This window comes from Bidens hawaiensis, unplaced genomic scaffold, assembly GCF_021521415.1.
Source record: "Bidens hawaiensis isolate Kalapana, Puna unplaced genomic scaffold, B.hawaiensis_p1.1 tig00003217_1, whole genome shotgun sequence".
Taxonomy (NCBI): domain Eukaryota; kingdom Viridiplantae; phylum Streptophyta; class Magnoliopsida; order Asterales; family Asteraceae; genus Bidens; species Bidens hawaiensis.
In genome coordinates, this window is record NW_027491174.1 from 1130627 (window position 1) to 1143015 (window position 12389).

Consider the following 12389-nt stretch of genomic DNA (forward strand, 5'->3'; position numbering starts at 1 on the left):
TTTTCGGGCACACTTTCTACTCAAGGAAAGGTTATTCGGGTATACTTTGTTTATGGAGGTTGTTCGGGCACACCATACATTAGGAAGGTTGCTCGGGCACACTGTTCATCAAAGTATGTTTGATTAAATGTGTTTCTGATTTTGATAGGGTTTTTGCTAGATTGAGTTACTTGATTTATATGTGAGAAATTAATTTGGGTATCTTAATTGATTCCTAGCAAGGATGCTTATTTGATATTTTATACTTGATTGTTTGTCTTGTAATTAAGTTCTCAAGAAATCTTGTATTTCGAGTAAGCTTTCTTCATATTTACTTGACTTTAAATTAGTTAACTTGACCAAGCAAGGTTTGTAAGTGGAATATGCCGGGTAAACTTTGTCAATTAATAATGAAACTTTTTCCGGGCAAAGTTTAACTTTTTTAATTTTATCGGGTAAGGTTTTAAAGTGGATAAGATAATTATATTTGACAGCTAATAATTCACTACAATACAAAATGCATTTAAAACCGACTTTCAAAAGGTATAAAAGGGGGAGTTAGGGATATTTTAAACATTATTTTCCCTCTCTCTCTCTCTCTCCTTCCACTGCAACTGCTTACTCTCAAAGAAACCTAACCGACTTATCATATTCATCACTAATACAAACCCTAATTTTAATCAGTCCCCTAATTCCGACTCGGTAAGCAATGATAATATGTTTTCCGATAACGATTAAACTATAACGTGTTTCGATTATATACTTGATTACTAATACTCTGTTTTGTGTGTTTAGGTTATTAATTTGTCGAAGATCAGGTTCTTAATAAAATTTCTCTCTTTCTTCTACAAATTTATAACTTGAAATTGCTTAAAGTAATGAACTTTTATGCTAATTTCACTTTGAATGTTTGATTGTGTAGTTCAGATATGGCAGAAGAAGAAGAAGTTCAACCTAAGTATGCATTTGAACCAAAACACAATATGTGCGCACTATTGGAGGTCACTCCCAACAATGAGCCAGTGGAAAGAATGATTTCTTGGATGGCTAGATCCAACGTGCGATTTGCTTTCACAGAATGCCCAATCATCTACAGAAATCATTCCCTAGATTTATGGCGTTCCGCAAGACTTGTGGATGACATACATGGGAAAAGAATTGAAGCAACTGTTGCGAGCCATGAGATTCATGTTACAGAAGGAATGATAAGAAGATGTCTACAGTTACGTGATGATGACCATAACCATATTAATTTCAAAACTGACCATTTGATGAGGATCTTTAAGCAGACAATGGGGTATCAGGGAACTGTCCATGATGGACAATTTCAGAAGGGGATGTTCCCAATGTTGTATAGGTTCTTGATTCACCATGTGATTCAGGGATTTGCTCCAAGAAAAGGATCATGGACTCTGATGAGTCGTGATTTAGCAAATGCCACTGTTGGCATTATATATGATCTTCCTTTTAATTTTTCTAAGATGATATTTGATGGCATGGTTGGAAATTTGAAGAAGGCTGAAGAGGATAGATTCTTGTAATACCCAAGATTCCTGCAGATAATCTTTAACAGGGAATTACAAGATTTGCCCACAATTGGTATGACACATCAGCTGCAGGATCCAGACACATATAGAAGAATTGCAAATTGTTGGCTCAAAAGTTTAACCCAAATGAGGAGATTTGACCTAAACGAAGAATATGGAAAATTGGAATCTTCTCAACCTCCTGAGAAACTGCTAAGTATTGAATCCGGGCACACCTTGGAACTCCGAGCAAGCTTTTACTTAGCCGAGAACGAGATTTTGCCTTCCGGGCAAGGTTTACTTCAAATAGTCTTCTTAAGTGGATATCCGAGCAAGGTATGCTTTTTAGTGATTTCCCGAGTAAGGATCATTGATTTGGCATATCCGAGCAAGGTTCACTTTGTCAAGCAGGGTTGTTCTACAAGACCAAGTATTTTACTCTTCCGAGTAAGGTATGGTCAACCAAGTCCAAGAAGCCAAGTAATTGGAAGACCGGGCAAGGTATTCTTTAATAATTATGGTCCGAGTATACTTGATGAGTTAATAGAATATCTCTAAGTTATTTCGAGTAAGGTTCTGCTCAAGTAAGGTATGTACTCCCGAGTACACCTTATCAATAAGTTGTTCAACTGACAATGAGCCGAACAGAACCATAGAAGAACAAGGTTGCTCGTAAGGATTTGTCGGGAAAAGTTTGATAAGTCCAAGAAGATTGAAGTCTACTCAGTGAATATTTTACTTGGTAAAATATTCTTTAAGTAAAGTCTCCCCGGAAACTGATTCCGAGTACACTTCTATGTTTACCAAGTCTGAAGGAAGGCCGAGTACACTGCGTACTCGGAGACTGAAGATTAATGAAAAGCCTACCCGGAAGACTTGTTTTACACTTAGTTTTATTTTTGAATATGTACTTTGAATATGTATTATCGGATAGGGTTTCTAGAAGGAATGACAGTTGTCCTAGGTTGGCAGGCCTATAAATAGAATATTTAGGGCACGCCGCCAAACAGAGGCAGATGAACACATGATACGGATAAGACCGACACATTAATTGAGAATTTTTGTGTGTGACGGCTGTCCTAGGATTCCTTATAAAACCCTAAATCGATTACCCCATTTGTATGATGAACATTATATAAATGGAAATCTTTTGAGTGAATCCTGTGTGTGCCTTCTATCTTTGAATATTCATTGCAACCGTATGTTTGTTATTGATTCCGCCTTTAACAAACGGTCATCTTTCTAAATATAGTAACCCGTCATTAACTCTCTTGTCAACACGATTAATTTTGTGTGAGTTATGACATGATTGATTAAGATCCGAGCCGAATCGACCATATTAAAGGGACCTGACAAGTGATATCAGAGCTGTTTACTACTATTTTAGAAAGAGTGTTGCTGATTGAAGATTTGAAGAAGAATGACGTAAGCAGAGCACTGTTCGATTGATTTGTGATGTCAACAGCCCTGTTCTTCATTTTTCTTCCAGATCTACAATTTACGGTGTTTTCTTTTCTTTGTTTAAATTAAAGTTTTAATCTTTATATCTAAATCTTGTTCTTATCACATCAGACACATCAAATCTGAGCAGTCGGTTTCAGATCTGATTATTTAAAAAAAAAAACTTTTTATCAAAGAAACTGATTTTTGATTTCTCAAAATGTCTGGATATGAGGAACAAGAGATGTCTACTAACAAGATACCAAGGTTGTATGGACAGGAAAACTTTATCAAATGGAAGGTACTCTTTGAAGCAGCCGTATGCTACAATGACATTGACATGTGGAACTCCATCAAGAATGGTCCGCAAACTACTGTAGAAGAAGGTGCAAATGCTACTACAACTGCTGCTGTAAGAGAAAAGATGAGAAATGTGGAAGACAAGGCCTTGGCTATGATTAAGCTAGGTTTTTCGTGGGAGATACTGACCAAGGTGGCTCATCACACAACTGCCAAACAAATGTATGATGCCATCCTTGAGATGTATGAAGGGAACTCTGAACTGAAAAACAGAAAGAAGCAAAGATTGAAGCAACAGTTGGAAAGATTCAAATATAGGGATGGAGAAAGGTTGAAATCAATACTAGAACGTTTTCTGAGTATTGTGAATGAGTTGAGAACAACTGATTATGTAATGACTGACTTTGATTTGAATACAATGTTGCTCAACTCAATGCCAAAAGAATGGTATATTGCTTGCAAATTCATCCTTCAAAAGCATAATTTCAATGAATTGAAATTGGATGATGTGGTATGTTTTCTTCAAGCTGCTGAACTTGAAATGATTGAGAATGAAATGATTAAGGAAGATAGACCAAGCTTCAATGTTTCAAATGCATTGATTGCCCCTATGAGAAACCTGTCAACAAAGAACCAACAACAAATTCCCATCATAGAAAAACCAGCTGAACATAATGTTGTGACTCCAAAATCTTTCAAGGAAATCAGCAGAGGTTCAATGTGCAACTAATTGATGATTCTGACTCTGCCTCTATGTCTAGTGGAAATGTTACTAACCATGTAACAGGACATGTTCAAAACAATGAGACACAAGCTTTGTTGTCTATGTTCACTGAGTCATATAATGCATTTGTTACAAAGAACATGATTCACACAAGTGTGGTTCAAGATGATTTAGAACAAATTGATGCAGATGACTTAGAAGACATGGATTTGAAATGGCAAGCTGCCATGTTGGGTTTGGGAAGTAGAAGGCTGTATAACAGAACAGGTAGAACTCTGGTTTCTGGTCCTAATGACAGGATTGGTTTTGACAAATCAAGAGGAATATGCTACAATTGTCAGCAACCTTGTCATTTTGCAAGAGAATGCAATCAACCAAGAAATTTTCAAATGAATCAATTCCAGAATCAACAACCAGGAGGTCAGCATCAATATCAACAGAATCAGTCAAGAAGTCAGCAGCATTACCAGCAAAATCAGCCAAGATTCAACCACAACAGCAATCAAATGAACAACTTCAATAACAACAACAGTTACAATCCAAACTTCAACAACTTTCAGTCTCAGATGAACAATCAACAACAGAGTATGCAACAGAGTCAAGGATTTCAGCCTTAAATGAATCACAATCAAAACCTTCAAGTAACTCAAAATAGTCAAAACAACACTATTCCAGCAAATCAAAATCAGATCAGAAATCAAGGAAATGTGGCTGTGACTACACAACATGAAGGAAGGTTTGATTTGAGCAGTCATGAAGTGGATATTGCAAATGATATCAGGAAGGCAAATGTGGCATTCATGGCTATAATTGAGAAAGAAAAGGGAACCTCCTCTCAGGAACAGGCCACTCCATTGAATGATATATGGTATATGGATAGTGGTTGTTCTAGGCACATGACTTTTGACAAGAGGTCACTTGTGAACTATGAAGAGAAATATGAAGGTCCTATTGCTTTCGGGAGTGATGAAAATGGTGGAAAGATTGTGGGAAAAGGAATCTTGACAAATGGAAAGGTGTCATTTGATAATGTGTTTCATGTTGAGGGACTTCAATACAATCTTCTGAGCATATCACAGATGTGTGATAAAGGTTACAAAGTTAATTTTAATGATTCTCATTGCTTCATCTTAAAACCTGAGTTTGTAATTCCACCTGAGATGATTATGATGATGGCACCCAGAAATGGCTACTTATATGAGTTAAATATGAAAGAAGCCATTTCAAGAGGTGGTGCATGTTTTGTCTCCAAAGCCACTGAAAATGAATCTAAATTGTGGCATAGGAAATTGTGTCATGTAAACTTAAAGAACATGAATAGACTGGTAAAGGGTGAACATGTGATTGGTTTACCTACAAGAGAATTTAAGTTAGATGATCACTGTGACTCATGTCAAAAGGGAAAACAACACAAGTCCACTCATAAGACAAAGCTCATCAATTCAATTGATCAACCACTTGAGTTACTTCACATGGATCTTTTTGGTCCTGTGAGTGTGCCAAGTATTGGAAAGAAAAGATATTGTCTGGTGATCATTGATGACTATTCTAGATATACTTGGGTCTATTTCCTAAGTACCAAGGATGAGTCTGCTGAGTTGATTATGGGTTGTGTTACAATGATTGAGAACAAGCTGAATAAAAAAGTCCAAATGATGAGAAGTGACAATGGTACAGAGTTCAAAAATGGAGTTATGGAAGAATTCTGTACAAAGAAAGGAATATTTCAACAATTTTCAGCTCCTAGAACTCCTGAACAAAATGGTGTGGCAGAAAGAAGAAACAGAACTTTGATAGAAGCTTCCAGAACCATGATGACTGATGCAAATCTACCCCTCACTTTTTGGGCTGAAGCAATCAATACAGCATGTTATGTTCAGAACAGGGTACTTGTAAACAAAAGGCATAACAAGACTCCATATGAAATTTTCAATAATAGAAAGCCTTACATCAAGTTTTTCAAGCCCTTTGGTTGCAAATGTTTTCTATTGAACACTAGAGATTATTTGAACAAGTGTCAAACTAAGTCACTAGATTGTTTCTTTGTTGGATATTCAACTCACTCAAAGGCATACAGAGTTTATGTGAAAGATCACATGAGTGTGATAGAGTCATCTGACATCATTTTAAATGAAAATCAATTCAATACAGTCAGTGGTGCAACATGGCTGTTTGATCATGAAAAGTTAATCAAGTCATTCAAAATTTATTCTACAGACTTTGATGATTCATTCTACAAGACCATTACACATGTTGAAGAGAACAAGAAGAAAGAACTGGACTTGGAAGAATTGTGGAAAAAGGTTGCAAGAAAATAAAAGGAATATACTTTTGTGAAAAGCTCCTCAAGCAATGCCATTGAACAAGATGAGGAAGTAAACAATCAGGACATTTCAAATGTACAAAATGATCATGTTCAGAATGGGAGTGACACATGCAACCAATCAAATGAAGATGAGAATGCTTCCACAGCAAGATTTCAAGACTTGTTTCAAAGCTTGAATCTGGGAAACAATGGTGCATCTACTTCAGGACAAACCAAAGATGAAGCACCAGAGTTTCATGATGCAGAAGCTGATTTGATCATTGAAGAACCTGAACTTAATGACTCAAATCTTGACACAAATTTGTCTTCAAATATGATAATACAAACTCCTATTGTTGAAAAGAATCATCCAGCTGAAAATATCATTGGTGACTTGCATGAAAGAATAACAAGGAGTCATTCTGAGATAGCAAACATCTGTCTGTACTCTTGCTTTCTATCCCAATTAGAACCAAAGAATATTGCTCAAGAATTAAAAGACAATAGTTGGGTAGAGGCTATGCAAGAGGAATTGGCCCAGTTTAGAGATTTACATGTGTGGGATCTTGTAGACAAACCACATGACAGATATGCAATTGGAACCAAATGGGTATTCAGAAACAAAAGGGATGAAAGGGGTTTGGTGATTAAGAACAAAGCAAGACTTGTAGCACTGGGATGTCTTCAAGAAGAAGGGATAGACTTTGAGGAAGTGTTTGCACCAGTTGTAAGACTGGAAGCCATAAGAATTTTCCTTGCATATGCTGCCTCAAAGAACACAAGAGTATTCCAGCTTGATATTAAATCTGCATTCCTAAATGGAAAGATTGATGAAGAAGTGTATGTAGCTCAGCTACCAGGTTTTGAGGATCCCATGTATCCAAACAGGGTGTATAAGTTAAACAAAGCCCTTTATGGATTGCATCAGGCTCCTAGAGCATGGTATGATGAGCTATCAACTCATTTACTTGAAAATGGTTTCACAAGGGGAGCCATTGACAAGACACTCTTCTACAAAAGAAAAGGGACAGATTTGCTGCTTTTACAAGTCTATGTTGATGATATCATCTTTGGATCTACAAATGAAATTATGTGTTTGGAGTTTGAAGGGGTGATGAAATCCAAGTTTAGCATGAGTTCCATGGGTGAAATGAACTTCTTTTTGGGGCTGCAAGTTCAACAAAAGGATGAAGTGATCTTCATTCACCAAACTAAATATGTGCAGGACATTTTGAATAAGTTCAACTGTCATGATTACAAGACTGCTTCAACTCCAATGGACACCAAATAAAAGATGATAGCTGATGAAAAGGGGGAGTCAGTTGATGAGCATGAATACAGAGCCAAGATTGGATCTCTGATGTATCTGACTGCAACAAGACCAGATATCATGTTTGTTGTATGTGTGTGTGCTAGGTTCCAGTCAAATCCAAAAGTCTCCCACATGAATGTTGTTAAAAGAATATTCAGATACTTGAAGGGAAGACCAGACTTAGGGATTTGGTATCCAAAGAACCATTCCTTTGATCTCATTGCATATACAGACAGTGATTATGATGGATGCAATATGAGTAGAAAGACAACATCAGGGGGATGCCAGTTTTTGGGAGAAAGGCTAGTGTCATGGCAATGCAAGAAACAGACTACAGTATCAATCTCCACTGCAGAAGCTGAATATGTTGCTGCATCTGCCTGCTGTGCACAAGTTCTCTAGATTCAAAATCAGATGCTGGACTATGGTTTGAGTTTTCTAAACACCCCTATTCTGATTGATAATAATATTGCATATTTTACCGTTAAGAATCCTGTGCAACATTCTAAGACTAAGCACATTGAGATCAGACATCACTTCATCAGAGATTGCAGTGAAAAAGGTCTGATTGAAATGAAAAGAGTTGATACAAGTGATAATTTGGCTGACTTATTCACCAAACCACTTGATAGAACCAGGTTCAACTTTCTTTTGAAAGCCCTGGGGATGATCAACTCTGATGAAATCTGATTAAGGATGTGTGCTTGGTTGGGTACATCTATGTGCTACTTGAATATTTTAGAAGAGGTTACACTTGCTGAATATGTTGCTGAATATGTTGCTGAATATGTTAAATGTTATGTGACTTAACTGTTTCTATGTGTGTCTCTCTGTGATAACTGAGTATTTTATTAGAGATTACATATATTGATTATGTTTCAACTAAATGTTAATTGAATATGTTTTGATTATGTCATTGTTTTGATGTTAACCTGATAGGTGCTTGAGTAACTATCTGTGCAATTTGCTTGAAATTGATGGTAATTCTTGACTATCATGTTAACTGATCTGATGTTATGATAAGTAGTTTGATCTGTTTAGGTGAGATTGATTGCTTATCTGATGTCATGAGTAATCACATGTTTATGGTTACTTGAATATGTTCTTAATCTGATCTTCTGAAGTTGTTAAGATAGGATAGACATTGAATGTTAGTACGGTCTGTTTTTCTTGATGATGTTAAGAATGATTAAGATTTAAGTGTGTGATGCAACTGTTTGTGTCAAAATGTGTTTTATGTCAAAATTAAGTGATTCAATGAAATTTATAATGAATTTTGCATAAATACTATATTTTGGTCAAAACATGAGCAAGTTGATTAATGGTGTAGAGATATGATAAGATTATTCAGTTCAAGCTTTTAAGAAGCTTAAAAGAAGGATTTTTAAAGAAAAGTCTCAAGTAGTTGTTTTTGCTGAAATTTATGTCATTTGCCCAGTTGGAAGGACATATACTTGTGTATGTTTGGTCCTTAAATCTCTATAGATTCAAAGGATAGCCATTAACCTGAAAACTGAATGCATTTGGGGCAATTATGACTTGTTTCTTATTTCTTCACTGAAAACTATGTCAATAACTCTGACTTTGATAGGACATATATTCACATGTATGTTTGGCCCTGTTGACCACTTTTGGTCAAAACAGGATAGCTATTAACCTGATAAGAAAGAGATATTGGGGTGATTGAATATTAAACTGTATTTTTTAATGGGAAAAGATAGTACATTGACTACTTAGCTGATCATATGGAATTAATAAGCTAAAAAGACCTTAGTATAGTCATTAACATGTATGGTTGCTTTCCCATGATGATGTAAAATCTAAGGTGATATAAATATAATGAATATGTTAATCTTTATGTGGAGATGCATAGTTGTTTTGCATGTCTCAAGATAGATCTCTCCGAATGCTATGGCAGAAAAGTGATTACCCAGTCATACACGAGCCTGTTGTTATTTGGTCAACCAAAATGAATCATTTTTTAAATATGACAAAGAACATGCTTTAAGAAAATTTGAGAAAATATCAAAAACAAGGGGAAGAATGAATAAATCAACCAAAAGTTGATAAGTGTTTTAAATATTTTATCAAACAAGAGGGTTACAACAAGAACTACAAAGATGCTGGCAAAATTTGTCTCATCTTGAATGAAAGGCATGTTGCTAACTATAAGTCCAACGTTCAACCTCAATATATGTTTGAGTCTAAAAATACAAAAATACAATAAGTTCTGTCATACAAAAACTATTTTTGACCAAATACAGGAGGTTGGAGTCAAATTGGGGTGATCTGGAGAAAGCCAAATAAGCTTTGAGAAGAGATATGAGGCATCATAGCACAGTGTTGACCATTACTGCATTACGCTCAAACTGAACTTTAATCATATCACCAAAGAGATGAAAATCATGCTAAGTTTAAACCTGCTGTTAACCTATCTAAGTTGTCATAATAATGCTGAGAGTGAAGTAATGAGATAGCTACTTAGTCAATATGATTCCATTCCTGAGATCTTTTCAGTTTATAAAAGAAATTGTTTTGAAATGAAATATAACTGAAATTTGATTTCTAAATGCACCATTTGCTCTTAAACTATGAAATGTCTTTGACAAGTGGTTTAAGTCAAAAAGTGTTGCATTTTGCCTGTTAGGTTGAATATGTAAGTTCGAGTAAGGTTTGATGCTTTATAACCTTCTCGAGCACAAACTGTTTGAATATGTATTTTCGGGTAAGGTTAATGAATTATAACCTTTCCGAGTACAAAACAGTTGATTATGTGTGAGTATGTATGTTCGAGTAAGGTTTGATGCTTTATAACCTTCTCGAGCACAAACTGTTTGAATATGTATTTTCGGGTAAGGTTAATGAATCATAACATTTCCGAGTACAAAACAGTTGATTATGTGTGAATATGCTGTTTCGGGTAAGGTTTGAAAATTCTCAAACTTTCCGAGTAAGATTAGTCATTTTTGATTTGTTTATGTGTGAATATGTTGTTTCGGGTAAGGTTTGATAATTTTCAAACTTTCCGAGTAAGCTTAGTCATTTCTGACTAACTTTATGATTTTCGAGCATGCTTTGAAGTGTTTACACTTTACGGGTAGAGTACACTGTTACACTCATTTTCCCGAGTAAGCTTGAAGTCTTGAGATGATTATGTGTTGTAATAGCTGTCTTTTAACAAGAAATTCTTGTTTCGAGCAAGCTATGCATGTTATATGCTAGTTTCGAGTAAGCAATGCATGTTATATGCTGATTGTGTTTCCAAGCAAACTTTGTGAACTTAAGTGAGTACACCGAGTAAGCTTTGTGTGAATATGTTGTTAGGAAAGGCTTGTTAATCTTTCCGGGCACGCTTAGATGTTACTGTTTAAGTTTGTCATTTTTCGGGTATGGTTTTATATGTTGAATTTCCTCGAGCAAGGGAATACCTGATGATTGAATGTGTTTTTCCTAGCAAGCTAAGTGCTAACATAGGATTTTCGGGCAAGATCTATGAAATTTTAGACTATTGCACACTTAAATGTTTATGCGTTCAATTTCATTCCGAGCATGCTCTGTGATATATGTGTTCACGATTTCTTTGAAATTACAAGTGTTTTCGGGAAAACTTTGTTTTCCGAGCACACTTTATATTTCGGGTACACTTGTGTTCCTTCAATATACTTGGTAATTTTCAAAAATTTAACTTTCCGAGTACACTGTCTGCTAGAATTTCTTTTCGAGCACACTTAGTACTATATGAAAGTTATTCGGGTATACTTTGCATAAGATTGTTGTCCGAGCACACTTTACATTTGAAAGAGTGCTCGAGCACACTATGTGTACAAGCATACTTGAATGAATGCGTTGATTGAATATGTAAGTTGGTATGATGAAATTGTTTACAAGCATACTTGAATGAATGCGTTGATTGAATATGTAAGTTGGTATGATGAAATTGTTTAGATTCATACTTGAATGAATACGTTGATTAAATATGATAGTTAGTATGATAAAATTGATTATGATTCTTATTAGGGTTCATGCTAGATAAGTTTTAATTTGAATTTGAAAAATCTTGGTGAGGATCTTAATTGATTCTTTGTAAGAATGTTTATTTGATAACTATATTTGATTATTTGCCTTGTGATTAATTTCTCAAGAAATCAAGTATTTCGGGTAAGCTTTCTTCAAACTTTGTATATTCCAAATTGAAAATTTGTGGGAGTAAAGTTTGACCGAGTAAGGTTTGTTAGTGGAAGTAGACCGAGTAGACTTTGGATATATTAAGCTTTCGAGTAAGGTCTTATGATCTTAAATGAAATTAAATGTTTTTAATATATCAAGTGGATAATGTTACTGGTTGACAGCTAATAATTCACAAAATGACAAAAGGCATTTAAAACCCACTTTCAAAAACGTATAAAAGAGGGACTTAAGAAAATTTTTCAACATTATTTCCCTCTCTCTCACTCCTTCCACTGCAAATTCTCACTCACTAAGAAACATAACCGACTTATCGAATTCAACATTAATCCAAACCCTAATTTTTATCAGCTTTCTAATTCTGACTCGGTAAGCATTAAATATTATGTTTTCCGATCACGATTAAATTGTAATGTGACTTGATTATGTATTTGAGTACTGACACTCTGTTTATGTGTTTAGGTCATTAATTTGTCGAAGAACATGTTCATGAAGATTTCTTTATTTATTCTTCATCTTTATAACTTGAAATTATCTAAAGTACTGAACTTTATGACTAATTTCACTTTGAATATGTTTGTTTGTGAATTTCAGATATGGCAGATAACGAGCCGACGT